Source organism: Pimephales promelas, chromosome 6 (genome assembly GCF_988280905.1).
Source record: "Pimephales promelas chromosome 6, fPimPro1.hap1.1, whole genome shotgun sequence".
Lineage (NCBI taxonomy): Eukaryota > Metazoa > Chordata > Actinopteri > Cypriniformes > Leuciscidae > Pimephales > Pimephales promelas.
The window spans coordinates 24797135-24819077 of NC_142774.1; the positions used below are offsets into that span (position 1 = coordinate 24797135).

The 21943-nt window shown below is 38.8% G+C and overlaps 1 protein-coding gene across 3 annotated transcripts in view; it reads right to left on the reverse strand.

The window, feature by feature from the left end:
• The window catches only part of bnc2 (basonuclin zinc finger protein 2), a 300299-nt gene that overhangs the window by 188626 nt on the left and 89730 nt on the right, over positions 1–21943 (reverse strand). Inside the window, exon 1 of one of the 3 annotated variants that reach the window (XM_089132283.1) lies at positions 197–511. The exons of the other annotated variants lie outside the window; for them this stretch is intronic. The gene's annotated coding sequence lies outside the window, so the exon portion shown is untranslated. Of the gene's footprint in view, positions 1–196; positions 512–21943 lie in introns of those variants that run through there. 3 annotated transcript variants of the gene reach the window in all.

Sequence of the window (21943 nt, forward strand, 5' to 3'; positions counted from 1 at the left end):
TTTTGCACTAAAAAAATACACTTTCACTCCTTGCACGTCTATGCTCTTGTAATCAAAACCAACTATTGTTTCACCGCAAATAGTTCTCTTAAAAAGTTTCATTCAAAAAGAAACCTAAAATGACTTTAAAACTATTTTTTCCAAGAGCCGAAGACAAAAAGTCCCTCCCTTTTCCCCAAAAGGTGCCCTTTCTCACCAGCGTGTCCAGCGTGGTTTTCCTTCCAGCTGTGTGGAGATCAGGTGTTGGAGTGAGTCAGTTCCAAAGCAGCCCCTCCTCTCTCTCTCTTTCTCCTTCCCTGTCTTTCTTTCTTCAGGCCCCCTTCTCGCCTTCAGAGATGCCTGTCCTCTGTTTCCAGACTAACTCCAGCTAGAGCTGTGTCAGTGTGCATGTGCGTGCAGCCGTGAGTGCATGTGTGTTGTTGTGAGGTGGAGCATGTGTGTGTCGGGCCGCAGCACGTCTGAGTTAACTGCTCCTCTCTTCTTGCTGGCACTCAATGACACGGCTCTCTCTCTCTCATCCTCCACTGATCTGCTTTCCCACTGAGAGGAGAGAGAGAGAGAGAGAGAGCAGGAGGGGAAAGGGTTGTCCCTGTCTTATTACCAGCTCTCCATGCCTGATGCTTCTTCACTCCAGACCTCAGTGGGATTGAGCCACTCTCTAATACATGCACTCTCTCTCTCTCTCTCTCTCTCGCTCTCTCTCTCTCTCTCTCTCTCTCTCTAACACACACACACACACACACACACACAGAACTGGCCCATTCACACAACTATTCCAAGCAAATAATGCATTTGTCAATACAATTGGACAAGCTCCAACTTCTATAATAACCTCAACGCTAAACGAAAAGCCGTTTCTCAGCCTTCCAATTGCACTTTATTTTATTTTTCTTTATTTTGTTTTTACTCTTGACAGTCAGGAAACACGCAATATGTAAAAAATTGTGAAATTATATATAAAAAAACATTTGAAAAATAACTAAATGTATAAATAAGTATATATATATATATATTGCATCACTATGTATTGTGTCTCCACGTCTACTTTCACACCATCTGGATTTAAAGTAGAATGTGTCACTAAAAGTACACGAGAGGCAGGTATTTCAAGCTGGTCACACAACCATTTGATTTTTATTACAAAGTCTGAGTCCTTTGTCTGTTTTTCTCTCCCCTAGTATTAAACAGCTCAAGCTAATGGTTCTATGCAATCATTCCACGCCCCCCCCACCCCCCACCCCCCACCCCCCTCCAGTGAATGAGCGCACACACACAACGTCTTGTGGAGTAGTGCGGCAGAGCACATAATCATACATACTCTCCCACTCACAAACACACACACACACACACACACACACACACACACATGCACGGAAACCTCGAGTGGATGCTTTCAGATTTTAATTAAGAAAAAAATGAGGAAGAGGCTCCATTTTTGCCAAATTGGTCCCCGCAGCAGACAGTCTCACAAAGGTGGGGAAGAGAAAGAAAGCCCTAACATATGCACTTACAATAAGTGGTGGCATCTCTTCCTCATTGTACATGCCAAAACATTTTATATGAGAAAAATGTTGTGTAATGAAGCTATTTTTTGTTATTATTGCGTTTTTTTTCCCCTCATACTTTTTTCCTCCAGCACTTCTCCTGACGTCAGCTGTTAAAATTATAGTCTTTGACAATGCGAGTATGTCTGAAGAAGATGTCACCGTAATCTCCCTTCTATGAGAAAGAAAGAAAGGGAATTAACTTTTCTCCCTTCCGCTACTTTAAATGGCTTCTCGTATGTAGAAAGCCACTTCAAATTTTGTGGCAATTTAAAGGAGACAGCTGTTACTGTCCATTAAAAGCCTCTGTACAGCACTAATGACAGGTCTGGCTAACCTTTACCTGAGTAATCTGCACAGCATTTTGTCTGATCAAATCGTGTCGTCTTCTTCTTTTTCTTTTAGATTGAATAAAAAAAGGCAAGAGGAATGGTGGCAGCTGCAATGAGAACTTAATATGCTGTTTTGTTTCTTTTCCTCACCTCCTCTCTCTTTCTCTCTCTCTCTCTCTCTCTCTCTCAAGCAAAGAGTGCCTTCGCAGTAACCAAAGATGTAAAGCCTGCACATCTTTACAAGCAAATGGACACTAATGAGAGATGCTTAGAGCCCATTGTCACACACTTGTCCCCTCCATTTCATCTGCTCTCATAGACATTTTCTGGCTATTTCTAAATTGCCATGAATTGTTGTTTCTGAAAACAACACACACACACACACACACACACACACATATATATATATATATTCTACCATTTATACATTCAACAACTCTAAATTCCAAGGAAATTGTTTCTTTATTTAGTCTCTATGGTCACATCTACCATCTCAAATTCTCTTCCCCTCTTCTCTTTCTCTCTTGAATGTGCTGGTCTCTTGATTTTCCAAGTGCAACTGAGTGTTTCAAGTCAAGCTGGCAGATCAGCTTCTGACCTCCCTATTAATAGTTGTTATTTGTGAGAGGTTTTAGAGGACTATGACAATATCCTTTCCCCTTTTTGCGTGCTGTCCTTTTCTTTCATTTGGTCCTGTCCTCATTCTCTCTCTCGGGAGTAAGGGTGAGCTCAGATCCTGTCATCGGTAGTAGCAGCACTGGTAGTCAAGAAAGCAGAGAGCCACAGTAATGGACTTCTTTATTAAAACTATTATTCTGCAAGACTTCAAATTCCCCCCAGACTACGGCCATGTCGAAGCTGATATAATTAACTAGAAGCTCAGCTACGGATCAATTACCAGACAAGCAAGTGATAGCCAAATCAATGAAAGATCATCAGCCACATTATCTGTGTTGCAACTCATTAGAGTAAAAGAGAAGAGAGCATGCTGGGAGTCCTGGGGCTGTGGCACTGCGGCAGCACAGAGGGCATTGACTTTTCCTTAGCGACCCATGTCAGTTTTTGTGTTGCGTCTGTGACATTCTTGCAGATGTCATAAAAGGTGTCTTTATTTCTCAAGGGTACTCAATATGTTTTTTAAGGAACTAAAAATTGGTGAAAAGTGGACATAGCGTCTTTTTGCAAATGACTTGACATTGATAATAAACTTTGCCTACACAGAGGGAAAGCTGGTAAACAACAGAGAGAGAGAGAGAGAGAGAGAGAGAGAGAGAGAGAGAGAGAGAAATCGTTATCTGACAAGTCAATGGCAAAGCAAACCCTAATTAATTATTCATGAGGTGACATGATGATTTTTGTTCCTGTAGAGGAAGGTACTAGCAAAATCAAGTTCATAGGAGGGAATGCATGAACTGATCGTATAGCTTGAATCTTGAAGTGACACAAGATAGTAAAAAATGCACCTGTCAAACATAAATATAAATGTAATGTTTTTTTATGGTGCTGTATTTTATTTACTGTTTTATTATTATTATTTAAAGCTGCAGTTTGTAGTTTTTCCTCTGTCGCCATCTCTGTTCGAAATCTGCAGTTCCAGTCATTCGAGGAATTATCAATTGTACGTGAGTTGCACTTCAACACGGCACAGCACGGATGACCACAATGTTTGAGGAGAGTGCGCAGCTGTCAATCATCGGGCCGATGTGGATACAGGCATTCAGAATCACAGATTATTATTTTTGGAAGTATGACCAACATAACAATTCTTAACCGGAAAATGTCATCTGAACTCGCAAGAAACATGCACTTTTGTTATGGTTCTGACATTGCAGTAAATCGAGCTGATTAAATCTGAAAATTGCTTATCATATCACGAAAAACTGTGCAAAATATACTAATTATATGAGCTAAGGCAAGCAGATAGTTTTGAAGACTGGCTGGTTATGTATTTTCTCAAATATGTATTTTGGATCATTTTTAACACCAAAAAAGCTACGGACTGCAGCTTTACAATGATTTAAATTATTTAATTTGAATTCATTTGATTTTAGATTTCTTCCTTACATTCTCTGTTTTAGGTGTGTAATGTCAAATAAATGTAATTTAATTAAAACTGATATTGACATAATCTACTGTATGTTAGTTACTGTACCTAATTATAATCTATTTGATGTTCAGGTTTTTTCATTCTATATTGTGTTCCAGGATTTGGCCTGTTTTGGCCAAGATGGAAAGAAAGACTAAGAATAAAAAATGCAAAATAAAAAAGCCAAGGTAGGTAGATCAGGTAGATCTCCTGAGTGTGCATCTGAATTGACTGATTCTAATCTCTCGCCAGCACAATGATGCCCACTTAACGGCTGAGATAAGGTTTTCTATACGCTTTGTCCTCACCTCTCTGAGCCCTTATTAAAATTAGGGTTCACTTTTAAAACACTTGCCATAGTGTCATTTTCACATTTAATCCACAGTGGAAAGGTGTCCAGTTAATTTAAGATGGTGAGGTAAATCTGTTAAATAAACAATATCTGCGAGGAGATAAGGATTAGAGGCCATCCTGTCTTATACAGACACATACTGTACACACAAGTGAATGAACGAGTGGGATATTAGTGCACTCTTCATGTGACTTGAAGACAGTGTGTCGATCAGATAGCAGCCAGATAGAGCTGTCACTGTTCTGTTCTGCTGGAAGACGCAAAAGGGCCACAAGACATCATATGACACCGTGAATAAACAACCTTTCACTTGTGTAGAGAATGAGAGAAAAAAAAGAGAATGTCCCCTGAACTCAAGAGCCACACATGATCCAAATGCCATCGATTGTGCAATCACTCAGTATTCCATGTATACCATTGCGACCAGCAAAAGCAAAGGACTAAGAGAGAAAGAAAACAAAGACATTCTCATGTTGGCCCACTTAAAAAAATAATCACTCATAGAGCATGTCTATGTTACAGTTTTAAATAGTTAAATAGAAAATAAACTTCAACCTGCCTCACTTCTACTCATGATACATATGAACTGCCAATTGATTGAATTGTATTACGCATTTAACCTGACTACGTCAAGCCGCCTTTCCACTGCACACGACAAACGACCGCCGTCAGACCGGAAGTCATTCATTTCCAATGGAGAGTCGTACGGGAACTGCGGGGAGTTTCCGTACGACTCCGTTGAAATATCTGAACTTCTGCGGCTAGACCGTATGCGACCGGCCAACCGGAAGTGATAATAAATTCTAAGTTCTAATAAAAACTATGAGCGCGAGGCTAGAATTACCAATATTTTAACTCTTTAATGTTGTTCTGTAAACGCTCGCTCTGTAAAATGTTGTTTATAATTAACTATAGCAGAAAAAATATTTTATAATTATTAAACCAATATTTATACTACTATATTTTTATTTGAGATGAATTGAGGGTCATTTGTTTTGTGTAGATATATTCAAGCATGCATTACATTTATTAAAATCATTAATTTTACCATTGTGAATATCCTAGGGTAACGGTTGCTTCACGACCAATTTCAAAGTTCCGTGCGACTGGCACTAGGGGGCGAAGTGCGACAATCGTATGCGAATGTCGTGTGCAGTGGAAAGGCGGCTTCAGACTTCACATGCTTTCGCTCAATTTCAGTTCGTTTCTCTACTCAGTCTGAGACAGCGACCTATCTCTCAGTTTTCCTCCGGCCTGAAAACAGCTGACCAATCAACGAACAGAGAACCGTGACGTGGACGCTAAGTGCCGAGTTTAAGATTGTATTTCAGGTTAGGGAAATCGAAAACGACCACGGATATGAAGACATACGATGCAATTCGCTCTGTTGTGGAGAATATTCCCGGCATTTGCAAACTGAAGCCCGAACAAGAAGAGTGTTTGTTAACAGCCCATTCTCACCCCCAAGGCGTCACTTAACTGACGCCTTGGGAAGCATTTGGACATGCTTCAATATCTGACGCTTTAGGCGCCCTTTAGCGTCAGTAAGATGACGCCCTAGGATCGCGTGTACCCTACCCCCACCCCACACCTAAACCTAACCACGTCCTCTAACTGACGCTTTCCTTTAGCGTCAGTTAGATGACGCCGTAGGATCGCGTCATGTAAGTGACGCTAAAGGGCGCCTAAAACGTCAAATATTGAAGCATGGTCAAAGGTGACGCCTTGGGGTGAGAATGCGTTGTTGTTAAACATTTTGAATGGAGGTGATGTTGTGGCCCTACTCCCTATGGGAAAAGTTTAATTTATCAATTATTACCAATCGTCAGCGAGAAACTGGGGGTCCTTTTGACAGGTCATTGTCTAATTTATTTTCTAGTTTTTAAATATTGCCATGTCATGCTGTAATCTTGCAATTAAGTTGCAGCATTTCCGACAGACTCGAGATGTGTTTAACAGAACTAATCCTAACTTTGACAGTGGGCTGCAAATATTTTCTTGTTTCTCTCTGCTGTCAGATATTACTTTAGAGGCCCTGATTGTGCCATGGATGCGTAATGTTAGATTTAACTTAATAATTTGCAAAAGTCGTTCAAATCCATGTTCACTCCGGTATTTTGCTCGATGGTTTCATTTTCGCATCATCATGTGTTTATTTTCCTGTTATCTCTGTAAAGCTGCTTTGAAACAATTTGTATTGTAAAAAGCGCTATATAAATAAAGGTGACTTGACTTTACAGTGGAAGTTCGATGTGGCTGAGCTGTTAGGCGCATAATTGATTGACTTACGGGTAACCAATGATTTTATACTTTTTGACAAGTGACCCCTGCGGTAAAGAAAACACTTTTCAATTTTGCCATTCCAGACTCTTTCTACGATGTGAAATTTCACATTTTTTGGTGTTTGGAGTTTGGTAATACCAGGCTATTACCCATTGCCACACATCACACAATTAGCAGCATTACAGTTGCCCTGGCCTACGTTTCCCAAAAGCATTGTAAGCCTAAGTAGATCGTAGAACTATTGCCACCAACTTAGCTCATGATGCTTTTGAGAAACGCAGCCCTGGGATCAGCTGCGGCTCATCTGTATGGGCAGGTGGGGCAGAGCCCTACCACAATATTAATCCAAAACATAGACCTTTATATAGACCTCTGAATCGTATATGGTAAATGTGTTCAGCATTCTGCAATCTGCATTCTGCGATTTTCTAGACTATTTTTAGTTGCAGAATCAGAATATAAAGTATACAGATATTAAAATTTAAGTTCCCCACAGTTTTCCGATGTAAATTTGTGGTGAAAAAAGGAACTGCAGCTTGCTCTAATTGAGAGCCATTGGGTCTGATTGAATCCTGAAATCAGTCCTTTAGTTTAATAGCTTGTTAATGTTAATAGCCTTTATATAGTACTGTTCTGTTTGTTTTGTGTTGTTCTGAGAATAGAAATCACTTTCTTTTCCTCACTGGAATTCCTCCACAACTTGTAATATTTGAAAACAACATTCAAAGGCAATAAGTGCTACATTAAGGCAATTCTATGTGTGTTATGTGTACTTAAAGGCTGTCAATCAAAATTAGAGCTCCACCCTCAGGCTAAATAACATAACCTCTTCCAAGAGTGTCATGCATGTGTTCAGCGATTAGAATATAAAGCTTACAAAAATAAATATTTATCATAAACTATAGTGCTAAGACCCAGAATTTGACCTGACCTAGTAACATAGGCTACATGTTCACAACTTTGTCATTTAAACCACATTGGTTCAACAATATAGGGCTGTCGTTAATGACGTCAAACAGGTGAAGGAGTAATAACTTCTGCTAATTAATCTATTTAATATTGCAGAGTTGCTGCTGTAACGAATATGCCACCTACTGACTACTCCACTGTTTTTGTTCCTTGTCAATTAGCTTTATTGGATGTTTGATTCATCATGGGTTCCCACATACATCATACTTCGGAGTTCCCTTACGCATTTTATGCATGTGCAGTCTTTAAAAATGCAGCTAAAATATATAGATTAAAATTTATATATTTAAAGGGTTAGTTCACCCAAAAATGAAAATTCTGTCAGTATTTACTCACCCTCATGTTGTTCCAACCCCGTAAGACCTTCGTTCATCTTCGGAACACAAATTAAGATATTTAGGATATTAAAATCGCTCCTGCATACAGTCCATAGGCTTCTTGAGGGACTGGCTCTTGCTGTCCTCGAAAAGTAATTGAAGACATCGTTAAAATAGTCCAAGTGACTACAGGGGCTCAATCTTAAGTTTATCAAATGACGAGAACACTTTTGTGCGCAAAAAAACAACAAAAATAACGACTTTATTTAAACTATTCACTTCCTTCTCCATGAGCCTATAGTCCGTTAACGTAGTGTGATTGCGTAGAGCTACGTCACACGTAGGCTCACTATTGGTCGACGCTGGTCATGTGTGTGTGATGCGTGTGACGTACAATAACAGAAGCTTACGCTATTAAACTAGTTAGCTGACTCGCGCAGAAAGAGAAATAAACGAATAGTTGAAATAAAGTCGTTATTTTTGTTGTTTTTTTGCGCACAAAAGTGTTCTCGTCGTTTGATAAACTTAAGATTGAGCCCCTGTAGTCACTTGGACTATTTTAACGATGTCTTTTATGACTTTTCGGGGACGGCAAGAGCCAGTCCCTCAAGAAGCCTATGGACTGTATGCAGGAGCGATCTTAATATCTTAAATATCTTAATTCGTTTTCCGAAGATGAACGAAGGTCTTACGGGGTTGGAACAACATGAGGGTGAGTAAATACTGACAGAATTTTCATTTTTGGGTGAACTAACCCTTTAAATAGAATGAAATATATGGAATGAACTATATGTTAGGTTGCTTAGTCCACATGACATTTATCAAAAAAACATGCTTCTAACCACAGCTTGAGAGCTGTAGCGCCAACCATGTAACTTTGCACTGCTGTTTTCAAATGTTCGTTGGAACTAAGTTTTTGGGAAACGCCAAATCTTTGAACTATGCAGGTAACAACAGAACTTGAGACCATAGTTCAGCCCGTTCTCATCCTTTAACGTCATATAGAGCGCTATATGACAAAACGGCGCTATACTACACACATGGCACCCGTTATCGTTAATATAACACGCGAACCCAAGACGTTATAAATCCTTTAGCGTGAATATGACACGTACACCCTACCCCACACCTAAACTTAGCCCTCACAGCACGTGTTATATTAACGATAACGGGTGCCTTTAACGTAGTATAGCGCCGTTTTGTCATATAGCGCTCTATATGACGTTAAAGGATGAGAATGCGTTGCATAGTTGGCTAATGATACTTTGAGAAGAGCAAGCAATGGTTGTCTTATTACACTGCCCGTTCTTATCCAACGCATTCTCACCCCAAGGCGTCACCTTTGACCATGCTTCAATATTTGACGTTTTAGGCGCCCTTTAGCGTCACTTACATGACGCGATCCTACGGCGTCATCTAACGGACGCTAAAGGAAAGCGTCAGTTAGACGACGCGGTTAGGTTTAGGTGTGGGGTGGGGGTAGGGTACACGCGATCCTAGGGCGTCATCTTACTGACGCTAAAGGGCACCTAAAGCGTCAGATATTGAAGCATGTCCAAATGCTTCCCAAGGCGTCAGTTAAGTGACGCCTTGGGGGTGAGAATGGGCTGTCTTATCCCAAAACATCATATACAACGCTTTTTCCAAAGCATAGACATCCAACATGGTACCCTTTAGCGTCAATATGAGACGCAGATACATTTGGGGCAGAAGGCGGTCTAAGTGGTCTAACCCTACACTCTGTGTGTGTCACATTGACGCTAAAGGGTGCCATGTGCGTTGGACGTCTACGCTTTGGCAAAAGCGTCGCATAAGAAGCGTTGTCTTACATCACCTCTGCTGACTGAGGTAAGGAGTAATGCTTGAACTCTATCAGTGTTAAAAAGGAGGGGTTTTATTATGTCCACTCTCTTTCTGTCACGTTTTGGAGTGGTGGAGTCCATGCAGGAGGAGCAGTGTTTGGAGCTTTGGCATCCTGACCACTGTACTAAATACAGCTAAATCTACGCTAACTTAAATGCTATGCTAAATAGATGCTAAGATACTCTGATACCCTGCTTGTTTTCAATACTCGTCATTCCAACTCTTGACTCACAGTGGTTTTGAAGAAACAAGATGGTTTTTATACTGCCAAGGGTGTGGTAGCTCATACCAAGGGCGTGGTGAGCTGGAACCTGCTTACGTCAGCTCTCACTGCTTACGTCAGGAAGCACCGCAAACATCCAATAGGAAAATTCAACTGCAGTAGCCACCGTTCAAACTGAAGAGGGCAGAACTCAGATGTTTTTTATACATTGTAGAATTAAAACACTTTATACCCAATTGTCAAAAAAGTTACTTGAATCAATGATCACCACTAATAAAGCCCCATTCTTACAGACCATTAACTAAAAAAAAGTTGGTTTAGGGTTTAGTTACCCTTCAAACATATTAGCCTAATGGCCATGTGGTTCAGTGGTTTTTTTTTTCATAAATATATTCAGTGAAGATAATCAATGTACGCATTGTACATTGATTATCTTCACTGAATATATTTATGAAAAAAATTAACATGGTCTTTTTTGTTTTTTTGAAACATTATTGATTTTTATTGGCATTTAACAAAAAAAAAAAAGTTGTGTCATTTTATTTTATTGTACATACAGTGAAGAGAATGTTATATACATAAATTAAAGGAGCAGTATGTAAGACTGTGGCCAAAACTGGTACTGCAATATCTTTCAAATGACCGTAGAGCAGTGTATCCCCTCCCGACACTTTTGTGCGTTTTATCCGACACGTTTGTAGCTCCAGCTGTGGTAACTAGAGAAGAGCTGGCAACCCGAATGCTGCAACACTACTGACTCTGTGATTGGTAGATCAGTGGAGGGTGGAGCATCAGAACAAACCACAACATGACAACATCAACATCAGTTGAGGGCTGCAACTTCACTTTTTAAATGACAATATCCTGGCTGGCCTACTCTTGTCAGTGTTATAAGTATTCGAAATGAACATGATTTCTTAATGTCTAGTGACGTATCAGGGCCATTTTATGATTATTTGAAATCAGTTTCTTACATACAGCTCCTTATTAATAAGTTACATCTCCTTATTAAGTATTTCAATTAAAATTACACAACCCTGTCTCTTTTTGTTAAATCTCATTTTTAATGATCAATAATATCTAGCCTAGAAGGTATAGAAGCTAAAATGAGAAATGAGGCAAACAATTCAAAGTAAGCTCTCTAATATTAAATAGCCTAAATATATACAGTTATCAAACTTCATTTTGCCCTCAGCCAAAACGTTTTTTTTTTTTTTTTTTTTTGCCATGGAACAAATTATAGTTTAATGAGACCAAAGATAGACTTATACACAAGACGAATTATACGTCAAGTTTATCGACTAGACTAGAGACATCAGAGCCGGTGGCAAACGTCAGAAGCACTAGCCAAGGAAAAGCCGTTCCAGTCGGGGTTGATGAGCGCTGAGTGCCGGGTGAACGTTTGGATGTCACAACTCCGAAAATTTCAGATAAATTTTTTAAAGGTTTATAAATAAAACACAGATTTGAGATTTTAAAAAACACATTAGTTCTTTTCGAACTACGTACATTCCAAACATGCATAGTCTTTTTGACCACACAGATTGCTCTAAACAAATAAAGAAATGTACTCGATAAAAAAAATAATAATAAATAAATAAAAACTCATTGATCAAACACAATAATCAGTTTAAAAATACAAAAATCAATACCACCAGCTCAAGTCTAGCCACCAAGTCTAACTTAGACCAGTGTAGGTGAACTACTGGTTCAAGGTGCAGCTCCTTTACAATAATTTCACAGCTCTGGCACGTGTGAAAAGGAGAACTCAGAACAAAACCGTATCATGTACACAAACGCATGTCAAAAACAGCATGTGTATAAAAAAAAAAATATGCTAAATGCCATAAATTACAGTTTATTTATTAGAGAGATGAAAAAACCCACCAACTATTAATAAGAGAAAGTAACGCCTACCATATCATTAGCCAGCACCACTAACATTTCTAAAGAAATTACTCATCAGATCAGATTCTATTTTAAGGATGGCCATTGTATTGCCCCACCCAGAACCAATTATGTCAAACATTAGACAATTTGTCTAATCATTCATTCAAGTTTCTGTCTTAGGGCTATTTGGAAAATGTTGACAAAAACAATTGTAAATGATAACATATGAAACTATTTTTTATTATAACATTATGGACATTTGAGTTAATTTTATTTATTTAAAATATCATTATTTAAATCTAACTGTTGTGACAGCCACCTCCCAAATAAAGCCTTAGTTCTGATCTATTGTACAGGCTTTGTACCCTCACTTAAGAAATGATAAAACCTAATTGTAATTATTCATTCATTCATTCATTAATTTATCCTCAAAATACCATAACAAGACATCCAAATAGGTGCCTCCGATCTTGAAACTTAGAAAAAGAAGCAACCAGAGACCTTCAGAAAGAGATAGTCACAAATTGTGAAGCTTTCCTATTCTGCATATAAGAATCACTGGTGCATGTCCCTGGAGCTCCTGATTAGGTTTACTCACTCACACGCCTGTCATCAATTACTCCTCTTTGACACATGGACCAGTCCACTTCATGGAGCTCACGGGGGTTTTTCAACACTAGGAGTGGTATGGCCCAGTCAGACAAATGGAAAGAAAGGAAGATTCAAAGACCAACTCAAATGAAATTATATGCACTGACTATAATGCCATAATGTCCACAGTACATCCAACATTATTCTCCCTACATGCTTTTGATAATGTTGCAATGTAATGACCTCATGAGGGAAGATCCATAAAGATGTCTGTCATTTGATTCCACTGCCCGAGCTCTGAGAGGAAGCAAAAACATGTGTGTCCTATTAGCCAGGGGACATTTATTGATGGCGCAAGCTGTCGTAGAACATGAATGTTAACAATCAGGAAACAAGGGCCTGCATGCAGCACAGTACTGATGAGCAAAAGTCTGCAATTAATCACATATGAAAATGAGGCAGAGGTGCTATATATGTTTTTTTGAGGAGAAAGAAAGAAAGAAAGAAAGAAAGAAAGAAAGAAAGAAAGAAAGAAAGAAAGAAAGAAAGAAAGAAAGAAAGAAAGAAAGAAAGAAAGAAAGAAAGAAAGAAAGAAAGAAAGAAAGAAAGAAAGAAAGAAAGAGGATATGTCGATCTATCTTTGATTATTTAATATTTCCATAATACCATAGGATATTCCCCCTTTTGTAAATCTATATTTTGCTATCTTGTTTCACTGTTGAATAACAATAAAGTAAACTTTGATCCTTAATAAATGATGTGCCAAAGTACCCCTTTATAGCTCTCAGCATTTGTAGTTACCTTGTAAAAGTAAATGCATTGTTTCAGACTGCATTTTTTGGTCCCCTGGGAAAACAATCATACTACGTGATCTAAAAATGCAAAAAGTTTTCTGTGATGGGTAGGTTTAGGGGATAGAATATACAGTTTGTACAGTTTAAAATCAATGTGTCTAAAGTCCCCATAAAACATGAAAACCCAACATGTGTGTGTGTGTGTGTAATTCTTTCTCTTTTTTTTTTCTTTTCTATTTTGTTACTCCAGTGCCTTGCACAAAATTTTGCCCCATTTGTACCTTCCCTCCCTCCCTTTGTCTCCTTATTCTCTCTTGTTCTGGAAACAGGATTGTAAAGCTGCAGCAGAGACCACAGTTCCTTTCACCAGAGACATGACTGAATAATTCAGCCACTCTTTACTCTTCTCCTGCCTGCCACCCATTAAAACTGTTAGCCTCTTGAATGCACCCGCCACCCTGTTTTTTCATCCCACAGCACTGTAAGACCTTCTCGCTTTGCTCCGGCATTTTAAAAAGCTGTGATGAGTGTGTATGTGTGTAGAGTAGCCGGTTGAGTGGCTCTCTGTCATGGCAGTAAATAAATAAATAAGCAGGTGTGTATAAATGTGTAAATAGGGCTGGCCACAGAGCTGACAACTGAGAGAGAGCCACCATGCTGCATCATGACAAGACGGAGAGAAGTGTATCTCCAGGGTCCTGTCCACTCCATGTCTTTCACTCGTCTCTTTCTCGCTCTCTTTCTCAGGCGTGTCGTGACCAGACTCACTCTCACTTACAGAACCTCTAGATTTTGATTAGGCTCAGTCCAGGGCTGGTCACACCACAGGTTTATAGTGTTAATTCAGAAGGCGCCCCAGAAAGGGTGATGAGCTATTTTACGACCACTTTCTGCCAGTGTTAATGTTTCTTCCTCGGTGCTTACTCTTACTCTTTGTTTTCAGTTTTTCCTTCACTGATCAAGGTTATCTTTTTATTTTGCTTTAGATAATGTTTTAGTCACTTTACATTTATTAAATCCATCTCTTTGTTTATGCAACTATGTACACTGTAAAACAATATTGTTGTTTATAAAGTAAATAAAGATTATTCGAGTATGCTTTACAAGAAACTCAATATGTAATTGATGAATTGAATGCACAACAGAAAGATGAATTGGAATTTAAAATGAAATGACAGGAAGAGGAATTTACAGAATTTGTATTTTTTTCTTTTAATTTTTGTAATTATGTAAATATTTTTTATACTGTATAAACAATATATAAATATACAAATATGTACAAACTGCTTATTCAGTTACTTCAATAGAACAAGTTAATTCAATACAGTTCTTACAAGATGTTGTAACAACTTTCAACCAATATACTTTTTCCATTTGAGTTACTGTGTGAGTGTTAAATTGGTATATTGTATAAATTGGGAACATGATTTCCACTTCCAATCATGTTATGGATGGGACAGGATAGGAAATGTAAATGTAAAAGTGTTATTTTATGCATGTTTAGCAAGTCTTACCATTGTGGTGAAGTGTAGATCATGTGTTTCACACTATGAAAGCTAGTTGCTTTAATAAAAAGCAGCTAAGGGAAATGCCATGGATGCAGCTTCATAACTCATCTTGACAAAACTTGTTTTTATTAGAAATTGCATAAATAACAAAAACATAAGTTTGCCAATTTGTTTTAATTATATTTACTTGCATTCAAATTCAAATGGAAATTTTGCATTTATTTTAAATCTGTCCATTGCATAAATGTCCACACCAACACCCATAATCATGCATTACATCTCATGGTGTCCCTAAAGGTTCTGTGTGGTGGTATGAATGGTATTCCATGTACAGATGACCACTACTATAATATCTGTTTGTTCAGAGGCACCGAATAGACTTTGAACTGTGATGTTAAGGAAGATATTATTTAAGCAATTGTAAAATGTTATATAAGAATCCTTTATTTTATATATTTAATTATAGTCAGTAGATTGTCTGTTGGAGGAACATCACAATAAAGAGTTAGATATTAAAGGGGAAATGAAGCAGCCAATCAAGTTTACATGATTTACAAAATGGATTTCCACTATAATCAACAATTATATAAGAAACATGACAAACGTAAACATATAAAAGAAAAAAAAAAGAAAAAAAAACGTTATATCTTTCGTCGCCAGGGCGCCACCATTGTGCAATATTCTAACATGTGAAATCACGGGGTTGGTTGGCTTTAGTTTAACAGGCTCTGGGCAGTGAATATCCCGACATCAAACTGTTTATAAAAAACAGCGTTTTGACCGCGAACAACTAATGTTAGGTACAGTCATTAGACAAAAAGAGGATGTCTAATTTTATATGTTGACAAACTGCACATAGAAACATTGTGCACGATGTCTGCCATCATATTCCCGTCTCGTCAACACCAAGTTAGCATGTATTTGTTAAAAGGGAAATGAAACATCTATGTTTTCGCACTGGTAGTGCTAGTAGCTACATATATTAGGAAAAAGTGTCTCCACTCTGACATCCTTCAGGGAAAGCATCGCCGCTTCCAACACGTCTAAGTTACCTCCTGGCACAACATGGTAAACGTGCGTGCAGATGCAGAATTGACCACGCAATACATGCTCAAGCCGCAAGATCATCCTCTTGAAAGCAGATGGACTCTGACACGGTGGGATCGCAGTAAAACAGACACACTGACACCTGGTAGCGTTGCAAACCCGCTCTTCGCCCCAAACCTCCACCGCCTGTTCTACATAGCAACGTAACTTACCTGGTGTTGACGAGATGGGAATATGATGGCAGACATCGTGAACATGTGCAGTTTGTTAGCATATAACATTAGATGTCATCTTTTTGTCTAATGACTGTACCTAACATTAGTTGTTCACAGTCAAAACACTGTGGTGTAATTTACAAAACACTGTGGCTGTTTTTTATAAACAGTTTGATGTCGGGATATTCACTGCCCAGAGCCTGTTAGACTAAAGCCAACCAACCCTGTGACGTCACATGTTAGAATACTTCACAATGGCGGTGCCCTGGTGGCGAAAGATAACATTTTTTTCTTTTATATGTTTACATTTGTAATGATTCTTATATAATTGTTGATTATAGTGGAAAACCATCTTGTAAGTCATGTAAACTTGATTGACTGCTTCATTTCCCCTTTAAGCAGACAATCTGATACTCTAATTGGCTTTATGCATAGCTGCACTACTTCCTGAACTTAAGCCAGCTCCTTGTTTCCTGTCTGCAATTACTGGCCGAACTTGATTAATTTAGGTGTGTCTGATTATTGTTGCCGTGACTACTGAGGTCAGGCACACCTGGATTAATCAATTTGTCCAATAATGGCAGACAGGAAACAAGGAGCTGGCTTAAGTTCAGGAAGTAGTGCAGCTGTGCATAAAGCCAATTAGAGTTAGTTGACATGTAGTTACAAAGTAACAACAGGATGTTCAAAAGGGACCATCAAAACAAAGTGTTACCTTGTTTTTTTTATTTAAAAATGACATTTATATTTTGCATTTTCAAATTATTGAAATTGTATGTGTTTGCATGATGTTTCATTATCGTTGTGTATAACCTCTTAACAAATCGTAGCCTACCTACATGAAAGTCAGAAAGGTTGAAGAAAGTTCCTACTGTAACTGCCTTCACCTCAGATCCCCAATCATAGTATTACAAACCTGTGGTATTTACCATGGCATCACCACTGCTTCAGGACCTAGTTCTTATTATAGTATATTTATTATAAAATCGCATGCCCACACAAGCGTAAGTATTGTGTGAATGCAAATGTCCATTCACTTCTTATTTAGACGTACTACTCATGTCTTCACTGCATGTTTCAATGTATTAAAAGAGTAAGGATTGTGTAAGGTCATCAGTTCTTTACTAGCTACATCTCATTGACTGCAATTGATTAAAGATAGATATTGTGCAGGAATACCACCAACACTTTCGCTCTCATTTTCTCTCTCTCCTTTGGAAAGACACTTCCTTTTTCCAGATCTGGCCAATTTGGATGGGTCCCAGCCAGAGACAGATTACACAAAATCACATATCAAACATAATCAATCTTCAACCCCTGGAAGCCATCACTCTCACTATGAATAATTACTGTTGTCCTTTGCCAGAGCCAAAATGTTGCCACCACTGTTTTTAGTCCAGACTGTCATTAACAATCAAGATGTATTTTTCAACAAATAAAAGGTCCCGGTATTTTTTTGTTTGTTTGTTTGTTTGTTTTTGACATATTCTCCCTTTCTCATTTATGTTTTGTTTCTCCCTCTGTCTGGACATCTCAAGGAGGAGAAGAAAGGACAGTGCCTTCTTCCAGCTATTAACTTCTCTCACTGCAGGTTTCCACCCCATTCGGACAGGAACACCGCACAAGTCATCATTAACCCCAAGTGCTGGTATTTGTGCTTCAGCCAACACATGTTCTGCCTACTAGAATGTGTGGCAAAGCAGCCAAAGCTTTTTTGCCTCCAGACTGCACTGTCAAACAGTCGAAAGGAATGGACAGCATTGTGTCTGGACAGGATGGTAAAAGAGACAGGAATGGATGGAAGAAAAGACTCAAGTACACCGAAGAAAGAAGGAGGCAGAGAAATCTTTAGATGAGCGAGCACATCAGAAAAGGTTGCTGTGAAAATGAGGCAGCTCCAGTAGGAGGCTTCAGGAGCGGATGGCTGTCTTATCTGCTGGCAGCTGAGTGATGTGCACCTAAAGTCAGAGTAGTGGGAGAAGAGAGTCTCCTCACGCAACAGAATTCTGCTAAAGATAGTGGAGATAGGTGCACCGCACCACATTAAATCACTTCAGATGGTGAGGGAGAATGCCTGCAGGTCTATGAGCTCTCAAAACAAATCTCAGCTGAGCCTTTTCTCAAAATATGCCACCTTTTATACATCTGTATCTTTAGTCTAGCTCTATGAAATGGTAAGCTTGTAATAATGTTTTTAATTCCAGTGGTACTGGTGTATTTCCTCTGGAAATTTGAGCATGTCTTTGCTTCATTACGTCATATCTATAAACAAGGTGTCTCGGCTAGTAGGCTATACTGGAGGTGGAGAATTATAGCCTTTTCTCACAGCACTTGAAACAATTAAACTTATTAATTTGATGGCGGATCTAGAAAGGTTGAAACGACAGTCACCAGTGACAACTGGAGATGTAAAATGCAAAAGACTTTGGACTGAGAGTTTGGAAAAAGAGACTGCAACCGGGCATGTGAAAATACGGATAAATATGCGAAGGGCATTAAACGCAATGCTTATGCTGTTAACATTAAGAATTTGAGAACAAAGTATAATTTCCATGGTTTGGTGATATGATAAACGATGGTTAGATTTAATCAGCGCGATTTACTACAAGTTAGTTACTGCAAATCAGCGCGATTTTTTTAAATTAGTTGGCCAGAAGAACAAGTGGATGTTACTTACTAGCTCAGATGACATTTTCCGGTGAAAATTCTTATGTTGGTCATACATCCAAAAAGTAGAATATGTGATTGTGAATGCCAGTATCCACACCGCTCAGTGACTGACAGCTGCACATTCTCCTCAAAACTCAAAACTCTCGTAAAGTTCCACAAATGACTGCAATTGCAGATTTCGAACAGAGATGGGGTCAAAGAGAAAAATTGCGAACTGCAGCTTTAAGTATATATGTACTTACCCTCTTACTTAAGTCACTCATCTAATTCATTCAATTAATGATTAAGTAGTGTTTTTGCTGTAGCTGTCAATAGCTAGGGCTGTTGAATAAGTATTGTAGGAAACTATTAGAGTGTTTAAGTCCGATATTTCTTCTCATTAACAGGAAAAATGCATGTGCAAGAACCATTAATAAGTCCCAAATAATAAGTCATCTACACAATTCAATCTATTTGAAGGCATTTGTAAATTTGTATGTAATGACTTCCTTATTTTCTGGTATAAGCCAGGCAACATTATAAGAACTCCTAAGACTCTCAAGATGTCCATTCTCAGTTCAATTCAATTGCAGATTCCATTTGTACAGTTAACCTAAGCTGAGTCAACCACATAAAAAGTTTCATTTGGTATTTATACATAACAAACTTTCTGACTAATAATAAAAAACGCTAGCTAACTAAAATAAGTAAATAAATAAACAATATTTTGTGAGGTAGAGAAAGTTCTACTGTACATAGTGTCATTGTCATTCTAGCCTATTTGGATGGTAAAGAAATTACAATTCCCCCAGTCTGCTTCTTTCAGCACTGTAAATCCTCATGTTAACGTATTTTTAATATTACAGAATACAGAATTCTGAATTCAGAATATGGATATTGATATGGTATATGAATAGTTACGGAATACATCCATATACTTAATCCATATTCATCCTTCAAATACTTGTTATAGAGTTATCCATTTAAATGATTAAAAGTAAATGCAGTATTTGGGAATTCTCTCTTTTTATTTTGTTGTTTGATTAATATGATTAACATAAAGGTATATGAAGCTGCTGTCACTTTAAGACCTAATGCACAGATCCGTTAAATTGACACATCCAATATTTTCTTAACTGTTTAAGACTGTGGTTACGTATACTAGTCAAGGTGGGCATTTTGACATAATTTTGTGTGCGTTTGCTCAAGCAAATGCAAAAGAGAACTCAATTCGGTACTTGCGTGCTGTCTGAAAGGCAACAATCAGTGTTAAGATCTCTCTCTCATGCATGAATGGCTTAAAATCACCTGAATATTTAAACTGACAAGACTTAAAATCACTTGAAAGTGATAAACGTTCTTGAGGAATAATTAATAATAATAATTCATTAGATTATATAGTGCTTTTCTCTGCACTCAAAGCGCTTTACATAGAAGGGGGAAGATAGTGTCATAGAAGGGGGAAGCAGCATTGGCCCAATCCATGTACCATTGATAAATGTAATAATTTCCTCATTGGTAAAAAGTGAAATGTTTAGTTTAATGTTGTTACAAATATTCAGTTAGTTTGTTCTTAGTTTCGGTTTCATGGACTTTTAGTTTGTTTTCATCAGTCACATGTTTCTTTGTTTGTAACATGATTAGTTTGTTGTTTTTAGCTGTGTATTGTTAATTTATCTTGTTTGTGTTACTTCTTAGGTTCACCTTTTCCTGTGTTTGGTGTGTGGCCTCGTTCGTGTTAGTGTCTATGAAAGTTACTCTAATTCTGAGCCTGTTGTGGATTACTTTGTAGACTTTTTTAAGAGTTTTAAAATGTCACCTTACTCTTCGTAGTCTGTCTGTGCAACACGTTGCTAGCAAATGTACTGCTGCTATATTACAGTGATCTCCATTCTAAAATGAGCAGGGATTCTAAGAGTTCTATGTCTTATGGCAGCTGTGTCCATGGTGATAACTTTGGGTCTTCCGTACATGAGACCGTTTCAGCTGTGGCTCAGAGCTAGGGGATTTCTTTCAAGGGCCAATCCCCAGAGGCAAATAAGGGTAAGAGAACATACAGAGTGCTTCATGCACTTTCTAAAATCCATTTTTATGGTAAGGGTTCACACGCTGTGGGCATCATATCCTTTCTTTGTGGCTCAGACCCTGTTTCCTCACCTTGGGTCCCACTATAGGTGCATGTTGTCATCACAGCATACTAATGACAGACTCTTACCTGATGTGTTTGCGAGCCCACAGATGGCCATCCAGCCCTGGTGTGGGGAGGCAGTAATCTCGATTGGCACATCAATTGCCTCGAATTTGATGGTTGTATTTCTGATCCTGAAGTACTTCTTCCAACATTTAAGGGGCTTGTGCAGGTGGACAACACTAGGATAGTCACCTACATAAGTCGCCAAGGTGGACTGCGTTCGCACCATCTAAACAGGTTAGTGCAGCAGGTTCTGCTTTGGACTCAGGACAAGTTCCTGTTCCTCAGGGCAATTTACATCTTATGGCATTTGAATGTGGGAGCAGACTTTCTGTCATGCTGCGACACATGGGGAATGGAAATGCCACCCTGAGGTAGTCAGACATATTTGGGAAAGATTTTACGAAGTAGAGGTGGACCTATTTGCTTCACAGGAAACAATGCCCCCTTTACTTCTCTCTGAATCACCCAGCTCCCCTGGATCTGGATGCCATGGCCCATCTGTGACCAAGAATGAATCTTTATTCTTTTCCATCGATTACTCTGCTCCCTGGAGTCTTGGCCAAGGACCGACAACATGGGTACTACCTCTTATTGATGGCGCCTTGTTTGCCAACCAGAATAGGTTTCTTAGAGATGATATCCAACCTCGACAGATTGCCCTGGGTGATTCCGGACAGGAGGTACCTCCTGGCCTCTGCCGTTACGCAATAGAAACGTAACCTACTGTGTCCAGTTTGTACTCTTCAGACTAACATCCACCTCTCTTGCCTGGGGCTTAAGTCAGAGCAATTGTTCATTTGCTGTGGGACAGGGATGGCCGCCACCAAGCAGACAATGTCATACTGGGTGTGGGATGCTATTGCTCTACCCTATGAGGCACGCGGTCAAGCTTTGCCTCCAGGGCTCAGGACTTATTCCACCAGAGGGGTTGCATCCTCCTGGGCTTTGGCAAGAGGCTCCCCCTTGCAAAAAGTATGTGAGTAGGGCTCCGGGCTACAAGCTCCTTGATTCATCCTCCTAAGCTCATGTCGTGTATGTGCGCAGACACTACACAACTTTGAGGGGTCCAGACACTTCCAGTGCGGC